This window comes from Lissotriton vulgaris, chromosome 4_1 (genome assembly GCF_964263255.1).
Source record: "Lissotriton vulgaris chromosome 4_1, aLisVul1.2, whole genome shotgun sequence".
Classification (NCBI taxonomy): Eukaryota; Metazoa; Chordata; class Amphibia; order Caudata; family Salamandridae; genus Lissotriton; species Lissotriton vulgaris.
Genome location: NC_141691.1, coordinates 1,648,146,154 through 1,648,172,487, shown reverse-complemented (window position 1 = coordinate 1,648,172,487; position 26,334 = coordinate 1,648,146,154).

Sequence of the window (26,334 nt, the reverse complement as noted above, 5' to 3'; positions counted from 1 at the left end):
TGAAACATAACATAGCGACAGGTAAAACTAAAGAAAGACCGCATCCGCCTAGACAAGACCATAGCCAGCATCAGTCTTCACAGAATACACAGAATACCCAGCCTATGCATGCTTCCTCAGCTCCAGCACAGACAGCAGCGGTACCACAGCCACAGCCCATTGCCGCGTCTCAGCAAGTCTCACAACAGATGTACCAGTATGCCCAGTCCGCATATCCAGATTATCCCCGATATACATGAAACAGCCTAGAGAGGGAAGGTGGCTTGCCTCTTATTGAGATTCCTGTAGATCAAGAAGGTCCTTATGTACACAGTCAAGTATTGGGAAAAGACAGAAAGTTTTTAATTGACACAGGGGCAAGTCGCACTACGATCAGCCATGATGAAGTCCCAGGGGCACCCCTCTCAGGCTCACAAAATGTTTCCCTTGGTTTTTCAGGTCAGCCTATTGTAAACGAGGTATCAGAACCAGTTCCCCTGGCTGTGGGTCCATTATCACGTGTTACAGACTTGTTACTTACGAAATCATGTCCAGAAAATCTGTTAGGAATTAAAACATTGAAAGCTCTAGGAGCTATAATCTGCTGTTCCCCGGAGGGAGTTAGACTCTTTCTACGGGATTTCAAGGGTCATTATGTTTTGCGAGAATTCGATGTCAGATTGAAAAATGTACCAGATTACTTGTGGGCAAAAGGCCCAACTGATGTAGGTTGTATGCACATTACACCATACCGTGTTACACTCAAAGCAGGTGTTGTATTACCCCGAATCAGACAATACAAGTTACCACCCGATGCTGTAGTGGCTTTACTGAAAATCATTGACGAGCTCATTGCCCAAGGAGTGGTCGTCGAGACCGACTCCAATGTCTGTAATTCACCCATCATTCCGATTCTTAAACGTACTGATCCCAATGCACCGCCAGTATATCGGCTGGTGATTGATCTTCGAGAATTAAATAAATGCATTATACCACAGTACCCTGTGGTCCCCGATATCTCATCCCTATTGACTGCCATTGATTCAGAAGCAACGTTCTTTACTGTAATTGACCTCAAGAACGCCTTCTTCAGCGTGCCTATTGATCCAGAGAGCCAATATCTCTTCGGATTCAGTTTAAATGGACGCAGCTTCAAATTTTCACGCGCACCTCAAGGATTCACAGAAAGCCCCAGCATCTATAGTCAAGCACTGAAAAGACAACTAGATTGTATTCAAATGCCAGTTAACACCGCTTTACTGCAATACGTCGATGATCTACTGATCACCGCACGAAGTGAGCCCGAATGTGAAAAAGCATCACTGACAGTTTTACATTTTCTGGCCGACAAGGGACACAAGGTGTCTCCTTCGAAGCTACAATTCTGTGTTCAGCAAGTTGTGTACTTGGGTCACTTGCTGTCCAAAGTGGGGAGACAGCTCACTCCCGATCGCATTCAGTTAATTGTAAATATGCCGCAACCCCAGACACAAAAGGAAGTGCGGGCCTTCATAGGCCTCACCTCATACTGCAGACAATGGATTCCTCAATATGCATTTCTAGCTAAACCACTCATCCAGTTAACGACACAGGAGGCAGCAACTTCGACTGCCCTCCCTTGGACTCAGGAACACACACAAGCTTTTGAAGAATTAAAGAAAGCATTATGCCAAGCACCAGTTTTAGCAACACCGTGTTACAGCAAACCGTTTACACTTTTTGTTACAGAACGTGATGGTACAGCGTTGTCTGTCCTCACCCAAGATCAAGCAGGTTCACATAAGCCTTGCGCTTATTTTTCTAGTACATTGGATTCAGTAGCCCAGGCACTCCCTGCATGCTTAAAGTCAGTAGCAGCAACAGCGTTAGCTATCAGACAAAGCGACTCAATTGTTTTAGGTCATCAGTTAACAGTTCAAGTACCACACTCTGTAGAGGTTTTGTTAAACAGAACCCAGACTCAACACTTGACCATAGCACGACTGACAGGTTATGAATTAACGTTGTTCCAGCCACACATAGAAATCAGACGCTGCAGTATCCTGAATCCCGCAACACTGTTACCTACAATTTTGACAGACCCAGCCCAGCATGATTGTATAGAAATAATTAATGCAGTAACAAAGCCACGACGAGACTTAACAGATGTCCCACTGACAAATCCAGACCTGACATTTTATGTGGACGGTTCATGCATGAGAACAAGTACCGGAGAATTAGTGGCCGCATATGCAGTGACCACTGAAACTGAAGTTAAAGAAACACATCGTATTGACACACTGTCTGCTCAAGCTGCAGAGCTCATCGCTCTGACCCGAGCTTGTATTCTAGCCAAGAACAGAAATGTTAACATATACACTGATTCCCGTTATGCATTCGGAGTTGTACACGACTTCGGAGTCCTCTGGCAAGAACGAGGTTTCCTGACCTCTCATGGGGCCAAGATACAACATGGTCCCCTCATTCAAGCACTGTTAGAAGCAATACATTTGCCCTCGGGCATATCAGTCATGAAGTGTAAAGCACATACTAAAGTTACAGATTCTGTTTCCCAGGGTAACGACCTGGCAGACCAGACAGCAAAACATACAGCACTGACTCACACCCAGATTACTGATGTGACAAAGACAATAGTACCGACAAAGTGTATGGCAGTTAAAGATCCCGCCCTAGATGTAATTGACATCCAGACGCATGCTACTGCAGATGAAATAAAGAAATGGATTGAACTAGGAGGGATTCAGACAGATCAAGGTTGGATGACGAAGGGAAAATCTACATGGTTTCTCCCCGACTCTATGGTTCAAGTCATGATTAATACAGCACATAGTCCGGCACATCTAGGAGAGAAAGCAATGTTAGACAGTTTACAAAATCTCTGGAGCAATAAACACTTACGAGCAGCAGCAAAACAGAAAGTGCGTACTTGCATGATCTGTTGTCAGTTCAATCCAGGTAAAAGCGTCCCTGTAGAGCAAGGTAGATTTCATCCTCCCGATCACCCTTTTGAAGTCCTCCAGATGGATTATATCCAGATGAACAGTTGTCGAGGATTCAAGTATGTCCTTGTAATTGTTTGTGCTCTGTCCCGTTGGACTGAAGCATACCCAGTTCCAGACTACACTGCTCCGACCACTGCCAGACAGTTGGTTCGTGAATTCTTCCCACGGTACGGTTTGCCCCGTGTCGTATACTCAGATAACGGACAGCCATTCTCGTCCGAGTTAATGAAGCAGGTTTCTTTACTGTTAGGTTACCAGTGGAAATTCCATTGTGTCCGACATCCTGAAGCCGCAGGCCTTGTAGAAAGGCATAACCAGACACTAAAAATACGTCTTGCCAAGATATGTCAGGAAAAAGGGGTCGACTGGATAGTCGCCCTGCCCGTGGCACTATTCTACATGAGGATGGTCGCCCACTCGAGATCAGGGCTATCCCCGTACGAAGTGGTTTTTGGCAGACCACCGAATATGTGGGGGACGCCCATTCCGAAGAAAATCACTGATGTTGATTGTAATATGTTGACAGATTACCTTGCCTCCTTGATGTCTGCACTCCAATCATGTCGTTCACAGGTTGCCGCAGCTTTCCCTGACAACACTGATGTAAAGCCGCACGAGGTCCGTCCTGGGGACCTGGTACTCGTCCGGAATTTCGACCGGAAAAATCCGCTGGAGCCCCGCTGGAAATCTCCGAAGACCGTCCTTCTTACCACGAGGACCGCCGTGAAGATTGAGGGGAGAAAGGGGTGGGTCCACACGAGTCATGTGAAGAAGTTTTGTGGACTGAAACCTGATCGAGACTCGTCCACCCCCACCAAAGACTGTGTAGAGAAAAAAGACTTTACAGTATCCGAACGAGAAAAAACTCCCCAAGAAGAATAACCAATGAAACTCCGATCTAGCAAGTCAGACAGTTTAATTGTTTAAGTCCTCCCCTAGGTGAATCGGTTAAATAGTTTCTGACATGTATCCCCTAGATCGAGATAGAGAGAGAGAGAGACAAGTTAAAAGACATACATACTACAAATCACTGCGTAGTCACTGTATAGTGACGTTGTTAATAATGTTTTTCCTAAGTGTTCTAATTATTATTGCCAGTATTCTGCTACCTATCTACTGGCCTATTTTCAAGCGTGAACAATCTGTTTACAATGTCTCTGCTGAACACACTTTTAGTGAATTACCTGCACACGAACTCTCCTACAGACTTGCGCTGCGCAACAATACATTCATTAGTATGTTACACCACTCCCATCAGACGAACAATGCTACAGACTGCTGGATATGTGGCCGACTCCCTCCCTACCAGAATTACAAGGGAGCTCTGCCCCTCTTTCCGTACCCGTTCACTCACAATGGCTCCTGTGGGGCATGGTTTAAAATAATTAATTCCTTAGATCCTGATATTGCTGTTTTCGATGGGGGCTGGGTTTGGGGAAACTTGAACTTAGTCCTGCTCAACGTCTGTTACCCTGATAAGGAGGGACTCCCTACTCGAATAGGAACTGATCTAGAAAATGAAGTATATGGATTAGGTAACTACACAATTAGCCTCATGATCCTTACTGTTGAATCCGAAGCTGCACCAGTTCTGCCCCATATGCTAGTATTACCAGTCACTGGTGAATTATGTGTCCGAAAGAAAGGTTCAGTACACTTAGGTCATAGTAAATGCACTACTGTGGTCGAATTCAGTGACCATGGTAAATCGTCCTTTAAAGCTATCAGCCATTCCTATTTTGTTTGTGGTCATACCGCATACATACGTTTGCCTCCAGATTGGGATGGTACCTGTTATATTGCATTCCTTCTGCCACCTGTTTTTCTGGCTCCCCCTGATTATCATAGAAATACGAATCTAGTAAAGAATAGACCCAGAAGAGATATTCCACTTGTCGACTACACAGAAACGGCATGGGAACAGTACACTGATTTCAATAAAGGATTATTTTTCTTTCTAGGACCTGTCCAAAACAGTAAATTAATACGTAGATTAACTAGAACACTTGAAGCTGTAGTACATGAAACTGCCTCCGCCTTAGGTAACTTAACAGAGGAGCAATCTGCTATGCGGGTTGTTGTCCTTCAAAATCGTCTTGTTATTGACGTCATCTTGGCAGATAGAGGTGGAGCCTGTAAGGTCATCGGGTCAAGTTGCTGTGTTTTCATTCCACAAAATGCACCATCTGTCTATCAAGCTATTACCCGTCTGCATAAAATTGCAAATCAGATACATCAGAATCCAGGCACCTGGACTTGGTCCGGTTGGTTCTGGACAACGTTAACAGCCTGGGGATGGAAGATCCTATCCTTCCTAGGTTTTGGCCTGGTCATAGTATTCAGCTGCTGCCTGTGCCTACAGTGTGGACCGGCGATATGTGGACTGTGTGCCACATCATGCATTGAACATTCCAGTTTTCTCTCAAACAGTCAAAGAAAGAAAGATGAACAAATAATGTTACAAGAACAGACTGATCGATTCATGAGGATTGATATATCATGAAGGGTCCGTAGGGAACAAGGAGGGAATGAGGAAATATAAATTTTATGGTCAAGTTATGTTCCCTAGCGCGTACCCCACCGTCTCCATGTACGAGTTAAAGTGCATGTAACTTCCCTCCTGTACCAGCTATGAAGACGCAAATATATTTGCGTCCAACGTTAACATGCCCTCTTTCAGACCCACCATGAATGGGTTGAATGGTCCGTTCCTAAGTATGCCATGCCAATGTCTTTTTGTAGCGTACTTCTACGTTTTTCAGCTCTGGCTGAGTAGGCCCTGAATTTCTGCCACCGAACCTCTTTTCTGGCTTCTGACTCAAAGGGCCTCTGCCCAGGCTGCCTCTGTACCCGTGAACTCTGACTTACTTTCAGCGCGGCCCCTCGCGCTCAGCTCAGCCTGCTGCCTGCCAAGATCGACTATAACCTTCGAGTTATCTGTTCCGCTCCCCGAAAATACATTCCTGCCTGCCAGTTTCAGTAAACATTCCCCTCAGCTGCAGAACCAAGGGGCCGGCCTGTCTCTATGCAAGTAATTCAAGTAATTCATAGCCCTTGTTGCCATGCTCCCATGGAAGGCCCGTGCCCCCACGCTTCTCATACAGACATTCAGGCGCTTATACACGCACTCACAGCAAGTATAGAATAGCTTCTGCCCTAGAGACCTTTCCGCCCAGATAGCTTAGTTCCTAAACATCAGATACCAGATATGATAGAAGCACAAGTTGATCTGACATGCCAGACTTCTGTCTCTTTCCGTCAGTGTAAATGTCAAGTCCCCGTGCACCCTCTAGTCACACGTGCAGCACACGTCATGCAGCTGCGCGCGCATCCAAGCTTCCGATTTCTGCTGACATTGCAACATTCCTGTTAGTGCCACCCCTTTTGTGACACTTACTTGTGACGTTTCTAGAACACACCTCTAGTTCACGCCTCTTGATTACGCACATGTACCACGTGTATACTGTTATCTTGTCTTCTCTCAGCTGTTACGCCTTCTATACTGTTTCCAATGGTGTAAAATAAGTATATAAGCTATGTACTGTTAATAAAATGTAGCGCTCTATCCCTTCTGACACCCCTGTGGTGGTCAGAACATGATATCCTGGCCATGACCATTCCTTTTTAAGGAATAAAACCCCTAAGAACTCTAACACCACGGACTCTGTCTCTTTTTTCCGATTTTGAGTTATTATTGATTAAATACTTACCTGCATAGAAATTAAGAGAGTAAATTAATTATTTACGTCAGATGCACAAATTAAGATAGTTTAGTCACTAACCCATGCACTCAGTGAGACACATTTAATCACTCTCTCATACAGTCAGTCATGCACCTACTAAATCCTTCATCCAGACACTTATACATCCACTCATTCTTCAATATGTAAGACATATTTTAACTTTACAGAAACAGACAGCCACTCGATGATGTCATCAGTGATGTCATCAGTGATGTCACTGACCATGTCATGAATGATGTAATATGTGACATCATCAGCAGTGGATTGCGGGTGCGCGATATATAGTTAGCGCATCTAACTATATATGCGAATTTCAATGGTCTTATGCGAGTAAAATAAGGTTTTGTAAATGCAAATCCCTAACTATATATGGCCTAAAACCTATGTTTTTTTCTGTGAATATATATATATATATATATATACATATATATATATTCAGTAACGCTGGTAGTCCCAAATGAGTCGCACATGAGACAGCAGAGAAAGGTTACCAGCCTTTTTAATTTCAGGTACGGAAGTACAACAGTGGCAGGTTGTAATGTACAGCTTCCCCTTCAAGCCTGACGCGTTTCGAGTTTCCTCTTCCTCAGAGGCTGCCGGGAAAGTTCGTGCAGTGGCGGGCAGGCATACCCCCAATTAAATGCTTTGTCACGCCTTCATGGCGAAATACAAGAATTCTGGGATATGTAGTGCCAAAAAATTCTCCCTCAGATTGTGGCGCACTTATAACTGCTGAATTGGAGCCCTCAAGTGAGCCCCCGCCACGGTGTTCTTCCTCAATCCTGCTCTGTTGCTCCACAAGGAGGTGAGTCCATCCTCGTGGCCCCTTCAAGATTGCAGGTTGGTGCGGTACTCGGCGGATGGGTGTCCGCCATTTATATTCAGTAACGCTGGTAGTCCCAAATGAGTCGCACACGAGACAGCAGAGAAAGGTTACCAGCCTTTTTAATTTCAGGTACGGAAGTACAACAGTGGCAGGTTGTAATGTACAGCTTCCCCTTCAAGCCTGACGCGTTTCGAGTTTCCTCTTCCTCAGAGGCTGCCGGGAAAGTTCGTGCAGTGGCGGGCAGGCATACCCCCAATTAAATGCTTTGTCACGCCTTCATGGCGAAATACAAGAATTCTGGGATATGTAGTGCCAAAAAATTCTCCCTCAGATTGTGGCACACTTATAACTGCTGAATTGGAGCCCTCAAGTGAGCCCCCGCCACGGTGTTCTTCCTCAATCCTGCTCTGTTGCTCCACAAGGAGGTGAGTCCATCCTCGTGGCCCCTTCAAGATTGCAGGTTGGTGCGGTACTCGGCGGATGGGTGTCCGCCATTTATATTCAGTAACGCTGGTAGTCCCAAATGAGTCGCACACGAGACAGCAAAGAAAGGTTACCAGCCTTTTTAATTTCAGGTACGGAAGTACAACAGTGGCAGGTTGTAATGTACAGCTTCCCCTTCAAGCCTGACGCGTTTCGAGTTTCCTCTTCCTCAGAGGCTGCCGGGAAAGTTCGTGCAGTGGCGGGCAGGCATACCCCCAATTAAATGCTTTGTCACGCCTTCATGGCGAAATACAAGAATTCTGGGATATGTAGTGCCAAAAAATTCTCCCTCAGATTGTGGCGCACTTATAACTGCTGAATTGGAGCCCTCAAGTGAGCCCCCGCCACGGTGTTCTTCCTCAATCCTGCTCTGTTGCTCCACAAGGAGGTGAGTCCATCCTCGTGGCCCCTTCAAGATTGAAGGTTGGTGCGGTACTCGGCGGATGGGTGTCCGCCATTTATATTCAGTAACGCTGGTAGTCCCAAATGAGTCGCACACGAGACAGCAGAGAAAGGTTACCAGCCTTTTTAATTTCAGGTACGGAAGTACAACAGTGGCAGGTTGTAATGTACAGCTTCCCCTTCAAGCCTGACGCGTTTCGAGTTTCCTCTTCCTCAGAGGCTGCCGGGAAAGTTCGTGCAGTGGCGGGCAGGCATACCCCCAATTAAATGCTTTGTCACGCCTTCATGGCGAAATACAAGAATTCTGGGATATGTAGTGCCAAAAAATTCTCCCTCAGATTGTGGCGCACTTATAACTGCTGAATTGGAGCCCTCAAGTGAGCCCCCGCCACGGTGTTCTTCCTCAATCCTGCTCTGTTGCTCCACAAGGAGGTGAGTCCATCCTCGTGGCCCCTTCAAGATTGCAGGTTGGTGCGGTACTCGGCGGATGGGTGTCCGCCATTTATATTCAGTAACGCTGGTAGTCCCAAATGAGTCGCACACGAGACAGCAGAGAAAGGTTACCAGCCTTTTTAATTTCAGGTACGGAAGTACAACAGTGGCAGGTTGTAATGTACAGCTTCCCCTTCAAGCCTGACGCGTTTCGAGTTTCCTCTTCCTCAGAGGCTGCCGGGAAAGTTCGTGCAGTGGCGGGCAGGCATACCCCCAATTAAATGCTTTGTCACGCCTTCATGGCGAAATACAAGAATTCTGGGATATGTAGTGCCAAAAAATTCTCCCTCAGATTGTGGCGCACTTATAACTGCTGAATTGGAGCCCTCAAGTGAGCCCCCACCACGGTGTTCTTCCTCAATCCTGCTCTGTTGCTCCACAAGGAGGTGAGTCCATCCTCGTGGCCCCGTTACTGAATATAAATGGCGGACACCCATCCGCCGAGTACCGCACCAACCTGCAATCTTGAAGGGGCCACGAGGATGGACTCACCTCCGGCCGCCCGGTCGGGGGGAGAGCACCATCAGCTGTGTCAGCGTATATCCAGCGCGGCAGTTCGAGGCAGTCACTTCCAAACGAGTTGGAGGTTGAGCACAGGACTCCATCAACGATAGCGTACTGAAGCGCAAACCCAGCCTACTATAGGCATTCAAGATGCTTTACTTCTCAAGGAATACCCAATGCAATTTCCATGCATCAAACGGACTACACATCCCAGAAATCTTGGTATGACGATGCACTAATCATACGCCTACCAGGGGTGTGGCTAATAAATAAATATCTGGTGAATACTGATGCGTGAACAACATTCCTTGATGGCAGCCCCTGATGACGGGAAAAGGTTCCCAGAAACGCGTCGGGCATTTTTAAATTGGAGAGCGGTGAAGTATGCCAAGTGAGAAGCCCGCAGGGCGGAGAAATGTCGAGTGCCTCCCCAAAGCTCAGGCACATTGGATAAAAAAATTCTTACCGGCCGCCCGGTCGGGGGGAGAGCACCATCAGCTGTGTCAGCGTATATCCAGCGCGGCAGTTCGAGGCAGTCACTTCCAAACGAGTTGGAGGTTGAGCACAGGACTCCATCAACGATAGCGTACTGAAGCGCAAACCCAGCCTACTATAGGCATTCAAGATGCTTTACTTCTCAAGGAATACCCAATGCAATTTCCATGCATCAAACGGACTACACATCCCAGAAATCTTGGTATGACGATGCACTAATCATACGCCTACCAGGGGTGTGGCTAATAAATAAATATCTGGTGAATACTGATGCGTGAACAACATTCCTTGATGGCAGCCCCTGATGACGGGAAAAGGTTCCCAGAAACGCGTCGGGCATTTTTAAATTGGAGAGCGGTGAAGTATGCCAAGTGAGAAGCCCGCAGGGCGGAGAAATGTCGAGTGCCTCCCCAAAGCTCAGGCACATTGGATAAAAAAATTCTTACCGGCCGCCCGGTCGGGGGGAGAGCACCATCAGCTGTGTCAGCGTATATCCAGCGCGGCAGTTCGAGGCAGTCACTTCCAAACGAGTTGGAGGTTGAGCACAGGACTCCATCAACGATAGCGTACTGAAGCGCAAACCCAGCCTACTATAGGCATTCAAGATGCTTTACTTCTCAAGGAATACCCAATGCAATTTCCATGCATCAAACGGACTACACATCCCAGAAATCTTGGTATGACGATGCACTAATCATACGCCTACCAGGGGTGTGGCTAATAAATAAATATCTGGTGAATACTGATGCGTGAACAACATTCCTTGATGGCAGCCCCTGATGACGGGAAAAGGTTCCCAGAAACGCGTCGGGCATTTTTAAATTGGAGAGCGGTGAAGTATGCCAAGTGAGAAGCCCGCAGGGCGGAGAAATGTCGAGTGCCTCCCCAAAGCTCAGGCACATTGGATAAAAAAATTCTTACCGGCCGCCCGGTCGGGGGGAGAACACCATCAGCTGTGTCAGCGTATATCCAGCGCGGCAGTTCGAGGCAGTCACTTCCAAACGAGTTGGAGGTTGAGCACAGGACTCCATCAACGATAGCGTACTGAAGCGCAAACCCAGCCTACTATAGGCATTCAAGATGCTTTACTTCTCAAGGAATACCCAATGCAATTTCCATGCATCAAACGGACTACACATCCCAGAAATCTTGGTATGACGATGCACTAATCATACGCCTACCAGGGGTGTGGCTAATAAATAAATATCTGGTGAATACTGATGCGTGAACAACATTCCTTGATGGCAGCCCCTGATGACGGGAAAAGGTTCCCAGAAATGCGTCGGGCATTTTTAAATTGGAGAGCGGTGAAGTATGCCAAGTGAGAAGCCCGCAGGGCGGAGAAATGTCGAGTGCCTCCCCAAAGCTCAGGCACATTGGATAAAAAAATTCTTACCGGCCGCCCGGTCGGGGGGAGAGCACCATCAGCTGTGTCAGCGTATATCCAGCGCGGCAGTTCGAGGCAGTCACTTCCAAACGAGTTGGAGGTTGAGCACAGGACTCCATCAACGATAGCGTACTGAAGCGCAAACCCAGCCTACTATAGGCATTCAAGATGCTTTACTTCTCAAGGAATACCCAATGCAATTTCCATGCATCAAACGGACTACACATCCCAGAAATCTTGGTATGACGATGCACTAATCATACGCCTACCAGGGGTGTGGCTAATAAATAAATATCTGGTGAATACTGATGCGTGAACAACATTCCTTGATGGCAGCCCCTGATGACGGGAAAAGGTTCCCAGAAACGCGTCGGGCATTTTTAAATTGGAGAGCGGTGAAGTATGCCAAGTGAGAAGCCCGCAGGGCGGAGAAATGTCGAGTGCCTCCCCAAAGCTCAGGCACATTGGATAAAAAAATTCTTACCGGCCGCCCGGTCGGGGGGAGAGCACCATCAGCTGTGTCAGCGTATATCCAGCGCGGCAGTTCGAGGCAGTCACTTCCAAACGAGTTGGAGGTTGAGCACAGGACTCCATCAACGATAGCGTACTGAAGCGCAAACCCAGCCTACTATAGGCATTCAAGATGCTTTACTTCTCAAGGAATACCCAATGCAATTTCCATGCATCAAACGGACTACACATCCCAGAAATCTTGGTATGACGATGCACTAATCATACGCCTACCAGGGGTGTGGCTAATAAATAAATATCTGGTGAATACTGATGCGTGAACAACATTCCTTGATGGCAGCCCCTGATGACGGGAAAAGGTTCCCAGAAACGCGTCGGGCATTTTTAAATTGGAGAGCGGTGAAGTATGCCAAGTGAGAAGCCCGCAGGGCGGAGAAATGTCGAGTGCCTCCCCAAAGCTCAGGCACATTGGATAAAAAAATTCTTACCGGCCGCCCGGTCGGGGGGAGAGCACCATCAGCTGTGTCAGCGTATATCCAGCGCGGCAGTTCGAGGCAGTCACTTCCAAACGAGTTGGAGGTTGAGCACAGGACTCCATCAACGATAGCGTACTGAAGCGCAAACCCAGCCTACTATAGGCATTCAAGATGCTTTACTTCTCAAGGAATACCCAATGCAATTTCCATGCATCAAACGGACTACACATCCCAGAAATCTTGGTATGACGATGCACTAATCATACGCCTACCAGGGGTGTGGCTAATAAATAAATATCTGGTGAATACTGATGCGTGAACAACATTCCTTGATGGCAGCCCCTGATGACGGGAAAAGGTTCCCAGATACGCGTCGGGCATTTTTAAATTGGAGAGCGGTGAAGTATGCCAAGTGAGAAGCCCGCAGGGCGGAGAAATGTCGAGTGCCTCCCCAAAGCTCAGGCACATTGGATAAAAAAATTCTTACCGGCCGCCCGGTCGGGGGGAGAGCACCATCAGCTGTGTCAGCGTATATCCAGCGCGGCAGTTCGAGGCAGTCACTTCCAAACGAGTTGGAGGTTGAGCACAGGACTCCATCAACGATAGCGTACTGAAGCGCAAACCCAGCCTACTATAGGCATTCAAGATGCTTTACTTCTCAAGGAATACCCAATGCAATTTCCATGCATCAAACGGACTACACATCCCAGAAATCTTGGTATGACGATGCACTAATCATACGCCTACCAGGGGTGTGGCTAATAAATAAATATCTGGTGAATACTGATGCGTGAACAACATTCCTTGATGGCAGCCCCTGATGACGGGAAAAGGTTCCCTGAAACGCGTCGGGCATTTTTAAATTGGAGAGCGGTGAAGTATGCCAAGTGAGAAGCCCGCAGGGCTGAGAAATGTCGAGTGCCTCCCCAAAGCTCAGGCACATTGGATAAAAAAATTCTTACCGGCCGCCCGGTCGGGGGGAGAGCACCATCAGCTGTGTCAGCGTATATCCAGCGCGGCAGTTCGAGGCAGTCACTTCCAAACGAGTTGGAGGTTGAGCACAGGACTCCATCAACGATAGCGTACTGAAGCGCAAACCCAGCCTACTATAGGCATTCAAGATGCTTTACTTCTCAAGGAATACCCAATGCAATTTCCATGCATCAAACGGACTACACATCCCAGAAATCTTGGTATGACGATGCACTAATCATACGCCTACCAGGGGTGTGGCTAATAAATAAATATCTGGTGAATACTGATGCGTGAACAACATTCCTTGATGGCAGCCCCTGATGACGGGAAAAGGTTCCCAGAAACGCGTCGGGCATTTTTAAATTGGAGAGCGGTGAAGTATGCCAAGTGAGAAGCCCGCAGGGCGGAGAAATGTCGAGTGCCTCCCCAAAGCTCAGGCACATTGGATAAAAAAATTCTTACCGGCCGCCCGGTCGGGGGGAGAGCACCATCAGCTGTGTCAGCGTATATCCAGCGCGGCAGTTCGAGGCAGTCACTTCCAAACGAGTTGGAGGTTGAGCACAGGACTCCATCAACGATAGCGTACTGAAGCGCAAACCCAGCCTACTATAGGCATTCAAGATGCTTTACTTCTCAAGGAATACCCAATGCAATTTCCATGCATCAAACGGACTACACATCCCAGAAATCTTGGTATGACGATGCACTAATCATACGCCTACCAGGGGTGTGGCTAATAAATAAATATCTGGTGAATACTGAGGCGTGAACAACATTCCTTGATGGCAGCCCCTGATGACGGGAAAAGGTTCCCAGAAACGCGTCGGGCATTTTTAAATTGGAGAGCGGTGAAGTATGCCAAGTGAGAAGCCCGCAGGGCGGAGAAATGTCGAGTGCCTCCCCAAAGCTCAGGCACATTGGATAAAAAAATATATATATATATGTATATATATATATATCACAGTTTCCGTATCGGCAGACACAAAACTACAATCCCAGTAGTAAAGAAGATACGGACACGGACCTCTATTCAGTGCTGTTACTTTATTTTCGGTGCTCAAGCGTCACAACGCGTTTCGGTCCCGCCTTGGACCTTGATATATATACATCTGTGCCTATCTATCTAGCTATACTAGCCCTACTGTCACCTCCACAGCTGTGCTACAAAGAGATTTTTAGAGGCCATGCCCCCTTTCTCCACCACTCTGAAAGTGCTTGTGGTGCACTACTAGTTGGGGGATGAAGTCCACTTTACTCCTGAGGGTCTTTTCAACTGGATTCCTGAAAGCTGGCCATAGGCACGGCCCCTTTCTTCATCACTTTGCAAAGGTGACTACCACTTGAAAAACATAGAAATTCACTGAAAAACTAAAGGTTACAAGGACATTATAGTTAGGAATTAGACTAGAGAAATTCATCCTTTATAGTTAGTGAGCAACTATATCACGCCCACCGCAATGCACTGCTTATGACCTCACATATTACATTACCTATGAAATGGTCAGTGAGATCATTGATGACATCTCAAATTACATCAATGATGACATCACTCAAAACATCAGCCAAAGAATCTCTCACACACCTCTCACACCCCTCACACCCCTTATAACCTTTCATATACCTTCTCCAACTTCCACACTATCATTATCAAATCAATTCACACACCCATACCAGAGTTTAGTTTAGTTTAGTTTATTTGGTTAGCACAGTTAGTTAAAACCATTGCTGTGAAATATCCATATTAACACAATTATCACATCAAGAAACGAAACTGAAGAGATGCACTGACATTTTTAAGAAAACTATACATTTGAAAACAGTTTTATAACTACCGGTTTTAAGTCACTATTGAAATCCAAAAAATAAAAAATTAGGACAAGAGGCGCTAAACCAGGGGACAAAAAAAGTCAGTAATACGTTTTTGGGGGGGAGGGGCAGGAAGCGCAGGAGGCGAGGAGGGTGAACAGAAATTAGCCAAGAGTCTCAGAAACTTTCCAACCCTAGCAAGCGCTTGAATGTCTGTGGAGATAAAGCACAGAGCCGTCGCCTCCCAACATGACCTAGTGCCCCATTTTAAAAATAAAGGTTTTAATAAATGCCTTCTGGGGACATCCATGGCAGGGCAACAACACAGAAGTTGCGTCCTTGATTCTTTATGGTATAGGCACAGTCTGCAGGCTCCCCTTCCATTGAAGGAGCCCATCTGTAAGAGGCCATAGAGCACAGGCCTAAAAGGCGCATAAACATTATATGAAGCAAGACAGTTGGTGCATTTAAAGCCTGTAGGTCCATCCGATGGGAAATTAGTTTCACCTGCTTGTTGATGATTTTTTCCACACTGAGTATGGAATTGAGTCTGAAATTAGCAGGGAGCTGTCAATCTCTAGTGATTTAATAGCCTTTGTAATCTGATGATTCCATTGATTTCCAGGGCTGGTAAAGATCTCTTTTAAGCGGAATTTTAGGGTGGTATCTGCTGCTTTTAATGACCTTATAAAATATTTCAAAGTATTTGCCTCGCAGTAAATGGACTGCCTTTGTAGGCCCAGCTCCAAACATAGTCTTGCCCTCTGAATGAATTTCGGAAGATGAAAGATTTTTTTGTAGATGGAAACTTGGGCGTGGTCAAGACTGGCACAGCATGCACCGGGAGAGGCCTGATGCCCATAGTTTGAGGCGGAGAGTAGTGTGGCTTTGGTCACTTTCAAGATAGGTTCTGCGGAAGGGCTGCTCAGAGACTGATTCAGTCAAGACAGGGAGTATGTTATTGCCCCTGCTCTTTTTTTCATGGCACCTGGATGAGCTGTTAGTCAAGTCAAGTCAAGTCAATTTATCTTTATTCGACTTAATTAAAAGTCATACAAAGAGATTAAAAACATTTCATACAGGGAATTTTTTAGGAACAATTCATACATATTAAAATATAACAATAAAATTCAATTACATATCATACATATTAAATACGTCAATAAAAACAAATACAGGCGTACAAAAGATAAGAAGGAATGGCAATGGATCTAAGGAGTATGTTTTTTCATCCTAGCTGCAGCTACCAAGAAATTAGCTATACAGAAGGTAATGCGCGGGTTAATCAATGATTGTAAAAAGAGCAAGGCCGGTCTCACTTGTGTAAAACCTGTCTCCTTCAGGACTGGTACCAGGTATTTTTTTCTTGGCTCTAAGTAAAACCCGCAAAACATAACAAAATGCATAGTATCTTGGTCTGAGAAGTGATCACAGCTGCAGGGAGGAGCTAGTTCCGGTTTTTCCCATGTTTTAAAAGAGCCTAAATAAAGATGTAACAAATTAAACCTGAACTTAATTAAAAGAAACCTATGGAATGGGATTGTAACAAAACCAAGATAAGGAGCTAAAGAGAGTGAGTTAACAAGTAGATAATGACCCCTTACTGATGGTTTCACTAACTCCCTTTCCTCACGAGATGCTCGTGCCCTCCCCATAAAGTTCTTTTTAACAAAATCAATGTCTTGGGCCTTAATATCTAGGGGGGGCGATAAAAAGCTCTGGGTGCCCCAAGTCTGAGAAAGCCTTCTGCAGATAGGCCAGCCAGGGTATCTTTTTGGAATGGTCTAGGGACAAGACATCAAACATAATCTTATGATTCAGCGGGAGATCTTCATTAAGCCACGTTTTTAACCAGAAGATCAGGGGAGCAATGTTCAACCCATCAGTTAGAAAGTCTAAACCCACCTCCATATGTATAGAGTAGGTTGGTGTTGACTGCGGTACAGAGAGGAGTGACCGAATAAATCTGTTCTCCGCTCTCTGGATTGGGTCCACATTTACATAGCCCCAGAGTGGGGAACCATATGAAGCAATGGCGACCGATTTACTCTTGTAGATTTTTAACAACGCTTCCATTGGCCTAGCCCCCAACCTGCCCGCAAAACCCAAGAGGGTGGACGATGATCTAATAACCGCCAACCTCTTCGCCCTTACTTGGGGGCCCCAAGTTCCTCTCTGGTCAAAAACGACCCCCAAGTATGGGAACGTTGGGACTCTAGAAACCATGTCCCCTCTGCACGTAAAGGTTTTTGATCTCCTCTTGCTGCTTTCTCGTCCCACCACCATGGTATGTGACTTGCTAGCATTTATTTTTAAGTCAAGCTGTTCCATAAATGTGCCAAAAGCATTTAGGAGGCGTTGAAGGCCGACACCCGTGCGCGCGATTAGCACGGCATCGTCCGCGTACAGGAGCGCTGGGATCTTAACTCATGCACGCGGAGCATCTACTTCCTCCTCCTCCAGGTATGCACCCAAGCCGTTGATGTAGATGGTAAAGAGTAAGGGGGCCAAGATACAGCCCTGCCTAACCCCCTTGAGGGATTTGAAAAGGGCCGTGCACCTACCCTCGTTTGTGACCCGTACGGCCGCAAAAAGCTCCTGATGTAGGGAAGCCATGAATCTTACTAATGCCTCGTCGATCCCCATCCTCAGCAAGGTCGTCCATAGCTTAGCCCTATTCACCAAATCGAAGGCCGAGGAGAGGTCCATAAATGCTAGAAATAAGGACCCCTCCTTGGCCACCATGTACTTTGATATGAGCAGGTGCAGGTTAGAGCATTGTTCTATTGTGCCTTTCCTTTCTCTAAACCCATACTGGATCTCTGACAACCCTCCACAGCTCTCTACATTATCCCTCAGCCTAGACAAAAGGACTCTACCTAAAATCTTCCCTGAGGAGTCCAAGAGGGATATGGGCCTATAACACTCGGGATCGTCCCGCTGACCCTTTTTAAAAATAGGGACAATGGTTGAAATGGCCCAAGAGGATGGTGTAGGATTGCCATTAACGGCGGTAAAAACATTGGCCAATACCTCTGCCCACAGCTTTGGGGAATGTAAGAAAAAGTCGGATGGCACCCCGTCAGGACCCGGGGCCTTATGCTTAGTTGTGGCCAGAATAGCTTTCTCCACTTCTGTACTAAGGAAAAGTATTGGGGTGGCGTCTAAAGAGGCCAACGGGGCATCTTGAATTACCTGGTCATTATCCCCATACACATTTTTAAAATGAGACAACCACTTGTGGTCTGGGATAACACAGTCCGTGGCCTCATTACTTTGGTCGGAAAAGAATGGTTGTTTAATTATCTCCCAAAATTTCCGACTGTCCTTCAGGATGGCCATAGATAAGAGATTTTCCCAAGCTTCCCGTTTGATACTGTCTTTTCTAGTTTTAATAGCAGACTTGTAGATTTTCCTCAGACTAGCATTCTCGCCCTTTACCCTTGGTACTTTTTTCAAGGCTAACATCAGCGACCTCTGTGCATTAGAGCATGCAGTGTCAAACCAGTGCTTCTTATTCGGTGCTCCTTTCATTGGCTTAGATGTAAGATCCAGCGCCACCCGACCACATATTGACTCAAAGGTTCCTATAGTCTCACAACCCGGGGCACGAGGGTTCTGACACACCTCAACCTGTTCCTTAATTTTCGGAAAAACCTTCGCATAGAAGTTATCTGGGACCACCTTAGCCCACTTAACCCTCCTACCCTGATCGGAGGTGCGCAAAGTGTGATCCAATCTCGCTTTTCCCGGGTTAGGCCCCATATAATCTCCCCAAGCCACCTCCAGTAAGACAGGATTGTGGTCACTGTAGTGAGATGGCACAGTACAATAGGAGGTCATCTGATTTAAAATACCTTGCGTTATGAAGATATAGTCAATTATGGTTCCTGGGCTGGTGCCCGTGAATGTTGCCATTCTTAATCCACCCTCTGGTCATACAAGTCAAAATTTGCCAGAAGATCTTCTAGCTCCTCTCCTTCTATGGTGTGTTCAAAGTGAGGTCCCTCAGAACCTTCACCTCATTCCTTATTATTTAAACTGCATGCTAACATGCAGGGATGAATGTTAAAATCACCTAATAAAATATACTCTGTGTTAAGCTGTATGTTCTGACTGCCTGACCTTAGTATAGTGTCTAAGGTGGCAATATTACTACCACTATTGTCCCTATTCCCTGAATTATAAAAATTGATGTATAGAGACCTCCTAGTGGGGTTGATCTCTCTCTCTACTATGAGGATATTGTGCGAGTCTATGCTAATCTGATTTAAGGAGCCCTTCAGATCTAAGGAAAATAGCATTAACAGGCCTCCGTTAGCTCTGCCAGCACGGCTAGGGATAGCTGCCTTGGCAAAGCAGATGAAACCATCCCACCAGAAATTAGTAGTAGTGTCCCAAGTTTCCTGGAGAGCGATAATGTTATGTCTTACAACAAAACTTGACCACTCCTTATCATTGCGTTTGGAATTGAGACCCGCTACATTCCAGCTTAGTATCTTGCAGGTTTCTACGGTTTTCTTTGCCACATGTACAGTCAAGGGTACCCCCTCCCCTACTCGTAGATGCGGGCTACCATCAACCGATAGTTTACCCACTGTCTCTACTACGTTTATCTGATCATGGGTAATACTGATGTTCTTAACACCTTAGCTGCGTGTAAATATCCCTCCCCAGTGCTGCGCTGTCCATTGGAACTAGTGCTGAATGGACGTCCAATGGACGTGCGCAGCACTGGGGAGGTAGCGCTGCTGACGACCGTTGGTCGTCAGCAGCGCTTAAGAGGTTAATAAGGGGGCCACCAACACCCTCGGCCTGAGTTTGGTCGAGAACAATTTCCCTTTCAGTGGCGGCTTGCATTGTACGGCCTTCCAACCTTATATCCTTCTTCCTTGTTATACCATTACTAAGTCCTCTGCCCCTATCTTTAGAGTTACTTGTTATACATGGGACCCTTGATCCATTTGATGTCGTGTTTGGGTCACCCGTGCGTCAATCGCAATCATTTAAGTTTGCCAAAACCCCAAACCTATTCACTGTGCCAAACCCCCAATCGTGGGGCGGTGCCCCTAATCCCCAACCGTTTGTTACTACGTTCCACCCAGGTAGTGGTGTTTTGGGGCGCATTGGGAACTGCTCGTCGGCCAACCAAGCTCCAAACCCATTTCCACAATTTCCACGGTCATTTACCAGGGCACCCGACCCCCACCTGTTCAATGTATTCCAGTGTAATCTAGGGGACCTGGCAAATAACACATTCTGGTGGTCACCTGGCCCTGTGCCAAATCTATTTACTGGGCCAATACCATAGTCATCATGTGTGGGTCTAAACCCCCCCCATCTGTTTTTTCTTATGGACAACCCTGATCTTGGGGCAATTGGCTGAATTGCGTTTTGCTGTTCACTATAAAAGAATTTAAAGGTAAGAGGGATTATAGAACCACTTCTTCGTTGGGGGGGAAAATATTTGACAGGACATTTGGGAGCACATCTGCGTTTGAAAAATTTAACACTACGCAATCCCCTTTAAACTTTTTTTGCCTGTTCCCTATCCATGTCATCCTCCTCGCCATTACAATTTCCCCTGCCAACTGTTCTTTCCCATAATGTGTCATCTTCATGTTACTTGTCAACCAGTGTAGCGCCTTACTTGTCAGGGATGAAATGGATTCTGTCTGGCCAGGGGGTGAGGTGGGTACGTTAGCTAGTACCAGTACCAGAGGTGAGGCTTCTATTATGAATTGTGAAGGGTCATCTCCTAGGGATGGCGGTGTTGGTGCAGTGGGTGGAAGTATGGGCGCCACACTTGCTACTTCTTGGGTGAGTGCAGCTGTTGGTACCTGTCCAGGCGGAATGGTCTCTGACAGCCCTTCCTCAACTACTATCGCGCCCCCATTATTTCCTACCATAGTATCTACTGATTTAGAGACAATAGTTACTACATTCTCTAGTTCTTCCACTACCTTGCATTGCGCCCCTCCCATCCTTTTCACTTCAGCAGTAAGATTATCAATTTTCCCAATCAATGGCTTAATGATGGTCTTTATCTTTTGGTCTATCATATCTGCAATCTTGTTGAATAGGTCATCGTCTATGATTTGTCTAAGGTTGTCTTCCTCATGCTCCGGTTTTTTCCCCTTAGACTTTGGTGGAGAAACTGTCCTTTTCCTTCCTATACGTGGCTCCCCCCGTTTAGGCTGAATTTTCCTGCAGTTTCTCATCGCCCTGGTCACTGGCGCTGAGGGTGAAGATTCTTCTGCTATATATTACGGCTGAGGCTCATAGTCAGACTCTGCGTTTGTCTCCGCGTCAGCCAGCAATTCAATGCTTTGATCCTGAGTTCCATTGTCAAGAAGGTTGGTATCTGGAATATTCGTGCTAAGGTCTTGCATTGGTATATCCGACAATTGCGCGCTAGTAGAGGGCCTCGCTGAAAGAAGGACAGGGGATTGACTCAAACCCAACGATTGCCTTCTTTCGCTGTTTATTTTATTTACCACCTGGACCATATAATTGTCCATGGTGTTAAGCGTTTCTGGAGCTGCATTGACATTTTTCTTTGGCATCTTCTCAGGTCATTTTGGGCGCTACAAAACAATACAGACAAATATCGGCCAAACGAGTGCGCGCTAGATGAAATCTCAGGGTAACAGTGTTTATATAATAGATGGCATGATCTTACTCCAGACAGGTTGCTTGGGTTGTTACACGGACCGAGTGACCGCCCCAGTCCAGTCACGGGCAGTCTCGGACTGTCTAAGACTGTCCCGCCCTTGTCCCGGGCTTCTCCCGGGACGCTCCCGCGCGCTCCCGCGCATCGGGGAACAACAGCTCCTAATATAGGAGGGAGGTGATCGGGGGGCGGGGCAAGCAGGGAGAGCGTCCAGGTGCAGGTGATGTCAGCACAGGGACTCCTGGGAAATGGAGTCCCTGTCCCTCACCTGGCGCTCTCAGCCCTACTGGTCTGCCCTCAGGTCCAAGGTTCCAGCCCCAGCAAAGTAGAACACCCAGGCAGACGGGCGATGCGGGACCGGCGGACGCGAGGTTCAAAGGCAGTGGTGGAAGCGGTGAAAAGCACAGCACAGCCACAAACAAAAGGGCTCTCCTCCTCGTCTCCCACTTCAGGCAAGGCGTCTCCCAATGATACACCAGCAGGCAGGCTCCTTTCAATCGGTGCTCGGGGGCGGGGCAAGCAGGGAGAGCGTCCAGGTGCAGGTGATGACAGCGCAGGGATTCCTGGGAAATGGAGTCCATGTCCCTCACCTGGCACTCTCAGCCCTACTGGTCTGCCCTCAGGTCCAAGGTTCCAGCCCCAGCAAAGTAGGACACCCAGGCAGACGGGCGATGCGGGACCCACGGAGCGGGTACCGCGAGTTTCAAAGGCGGTGGTGGAAGCGGTGAAAAGCACAGCACAGCCACAAACAAAAGGGCTCTCCTCCTCGTCTCCCACTTCAGGCAAGGCGTCTCCCAATGATACACCAGCAGGCAGGCTCCTTTCAATCGGTGCTCGGGGGCGGGGTAAGCAGGGAGAGCATCCAGGTGCAGGTGATGACAGCGCAGGGACTCCTGGGAAATGGAGTCCCTGTCCCTCACCTGGCGCTCTCAGCCCTACTGGTCTGCCCTCAGGTCCAAGGTTCCAGCCCCAGCAAAGTAGGACACCCAGGCAGATGGGCGATGCGGGACCCGCGGAGCGGGTACCGCGAGTTTCAAAGGCGGTGGTGGAAGCGGTGAAAAGCACAGCACAGCCACAAACAAAAGGGCTCTCCTCCTCGTCTCCCACTTCAGGCAAGGCGTCTCCCTTGTTGATCTTGAAGTCTCACAGTACCATACTCCCAAATAGTTATATTTTGCAGTTGATTTGATCATTGCGGGCCCGATGTGCCACCTTAAACTTCTCTTGTTCTTACAGCTGACGAATATCATCACCTTGGTATTTTCTTGGTTGATTTTTAGCACGTTGGCCGTATTATATGTATGAAGCTTACTTAACGCTCGTTGGAGCCCCTTTTTTGTCTGGTCCATTATGACAAAATCATCAGCATATTGTAGAATATGCAGATCCCATTTTGCAGGACCCAGCTTTGGCGGGAGTAAATTGCTTTTCTTCAGATATGTTCCCAAGTCGGCAGTGTAAAGATTGAACAAAAGCGGGGCGCGAACACAGACTGTCTTAGGGCCAGTTTTAAATCGTACCCAGGTGTTCTTATGCAGGGAGATAAGGGCGCCTAACAGGTTCTGTGGAATTCCCCATTTGTACCAGAGCTTACACAGTCACTCACTGATTTATAGATCAACACACACATCCACTCACTCACCCATACATCGACTCAACACCCACTCACTCATTAATACAGCCACTGACATATCCACCATACACCAATACAGCCACTCACACACTGAGTGAGTCAACCATAGAGCTACTTGCATACCCACTCACTCACCCATACAGTTGCCACACAGCCACTTACTTACCCATACAGTTACACACACACACTTACATGTACTCACTCTCAGCTGCGGCTGCTGCAGGTGAGAGCGGTGGCCCCACTGCTCTTACCTGCAGAAGCCATGGCTGCACAGTCACTGACACAAGCACACACTCACTAATACAGCCAATCTCACATTCACTCACCCATACACTCACATACCCCATCACTCACCTATACTGTCTTTCAAATACCCAGTTACTCACCCATATACCACTGACACATGCACTCACTCACCGATACTGCCAAAGACACACTTACCCATACAGACCTTCACACATGCACTCAATAACTTATACAAAGACTGACTCACCCACTCTCTCATCTATACAGGCAGTCAAACACCTCCTCATCCACCCACACAGACACTCCGACACCCTTAGATGTACTCATACAACCAATCCCTCACCCATACAGAAAGTCATGTACCCACTTACACACCCATACAGCCACTTAGACACATACAATATTACGACCAGTCACTCACCCATACATTCACTGAGACATCTAATCACTCACTTATACAGTTAGTCATGTACCCACTGAATCATCGATCAGGCACTCCTACACCCACTGATTCACCAATACACCTTGGCTTGGTATATGTATTTAACACTCATAAACTTTTTAAAGGGACGCAGCCACAACCCTTTTAAAATTTTTTTTTTTTTTACATTAGCAAGACCCGGGGGATGTGATCACCTGGGGCCAAACAGCCCAAGTAAGGGGGCTACATGGCCCCCTTCCTAAAAAAGGGTATGATTGGCTTCCCTTCAGTTGCGTGGCACTTAAGGACACAGACATCGTGTGTCGACTTCTTGTCTACCATGGATTGCTCCAAAATCACATTTGACTCTACCCAGGATATGGAATTTATTGGGGCTTGATTGCAGAATCATTTGGGGCTTGAAATTCTGTCCAAGTTAAGGACTTCAAGACTGCAACATCACCTGCCTTGCTCACCAGGGATCATGCCACAGTCAGGGACTGGCTCTGATTGCAGAAATTTCCCAGCCTTGGGAAGAGTGCCCACAATAGCACACTTTGTGTGGCTTGCTGTAAAAGTTATTGGCTTTATGTTTATCTTTTTGTTACAGGCTCACTACACTTTTAAGGGCTCTCCTCTGGGTCACTCCACTGTAACAGTGACAGTCCTTCTCCAAATCAACAACCATGTGGCAACGTTTTTTGGTGCAGTCATGACACAAAATGTTAGTAGAGATTTACAAAGCTATGCAAGGCCGAATTTGCATCCGGGAGGCATTCCATGGGTGAAGTATAGTCATTTTCATGCATTCACCCATGGATTTTAATGCAATCCCAGATTTGCCAATATCTTTATTTCTCCTCGTTAATTAATTTCTCTATGTTTGATGCATACTGCATCACATATAGCAAAAGAAAATACCTTTACGGATTGTATTGTGCAGGAAGTTATTCCTTCCTGCACAAAAACAATCCTGGTTGTAACACAGGCACTCTTGCAGCAAGGAGAAAGGGTGCCACCATAACAAAGAGTGAACAGAAGTATGCCATATCTTAGTAGATATGGTGCATTTCCGCTCTCTCTGTTTCACACAACGCAGCACAGCACATATATTGCTGCTCTGCATTGTGTGAAACCGTAGTAAATCTAGCCCATAGCTTTTTATAATTTCAGATTTGTTGTTTGACAGAAAGCCATCTTTTGACTCATATTGTGGTAAAGTTCGTCCTGGATTTTATAGACATTCTCTGTGCTGTAGATCATGTTTTGACTCCTCAGTGGATCTACTTGTAAGTGTCAGCAGTACCCTTACGGCCTGCCTACTGTCCCAGTTTCTGGAGGTTTGAGCTTGGAAATATAGATGCCATTGCATCCCCTTGGTCTCTAATTCTGCTTTATACCTTCACTTTAGTGCTTAGCACTAGATTTGTTGCTGTACCAGGCGAAATCAGTTGTTATTCTGCTTGCAGCCTTGTGGCCTCGAATGGGGTGGATGCCCCTTTTGATGTGGTTGGGTCTGCCTCTGAAATTGATGTTTCCTTTGCACCTTTACATTCTATGGAGCCCGCTTCAGTCTTGCCTGCCCTACCAATCAGCACACCTATCTCCTTGGTGGCTGAATCAAGGGATGTTAAGAGGTTGTGGGCCATATTATCAAGGAATGGTGATACATTATCGCCGCTTTAGCAGCAGGAAACTGGCGCAAAGTGGCGATAAGGTACTTGATAATATGCCCTTGTGAATTACCATTGAAGCCCAGGTTCTGGTGTGAACATGGGCTTCTATCGAAATTCACAAGGGCATATTATCAAGCCCCTTATTTCTGCTTTAGCAGCAGTTTCCTGTCGCTAAAGCGGCGATAATTTTAAGGCTCTTCTTGATAATATGCCCCTGTATCTTCCTTTAATCCGTGCAGCTTCAGGGCAGGAATCACTATGAAATTTGAATCATGGATCCTGTTATAATCCCTGCCTTTCTTTTTTGCCTAGAGTCAAGCTTGTTGTAATTCTAAATTGGAGTTCTAGTTTCTTCAGCGTGGATTTTCTTTTGGGCCTGGTACTTTCCACCTTTAGATTTTAGTTGACAGCTGTGCAAGCTCTGTGGGCAGCTGGGGTGTGGGAGGGACTTCCAATATGGATATTTTGGGGGCTTATCTCATTAATGGTTTTTCTCTGCGAGGCATCTTGCTATAGCAGTAGTCCGTTCTTGGGACTTACCTATGGTCCTTAGAGTGCTGCAACTCCTGCCTTTTGAACGTTTGGGGGAAGTGGATCTTACATCTTTCTTTTTGGTGGCAATCATGTTGGTCTGTCAGCTTACA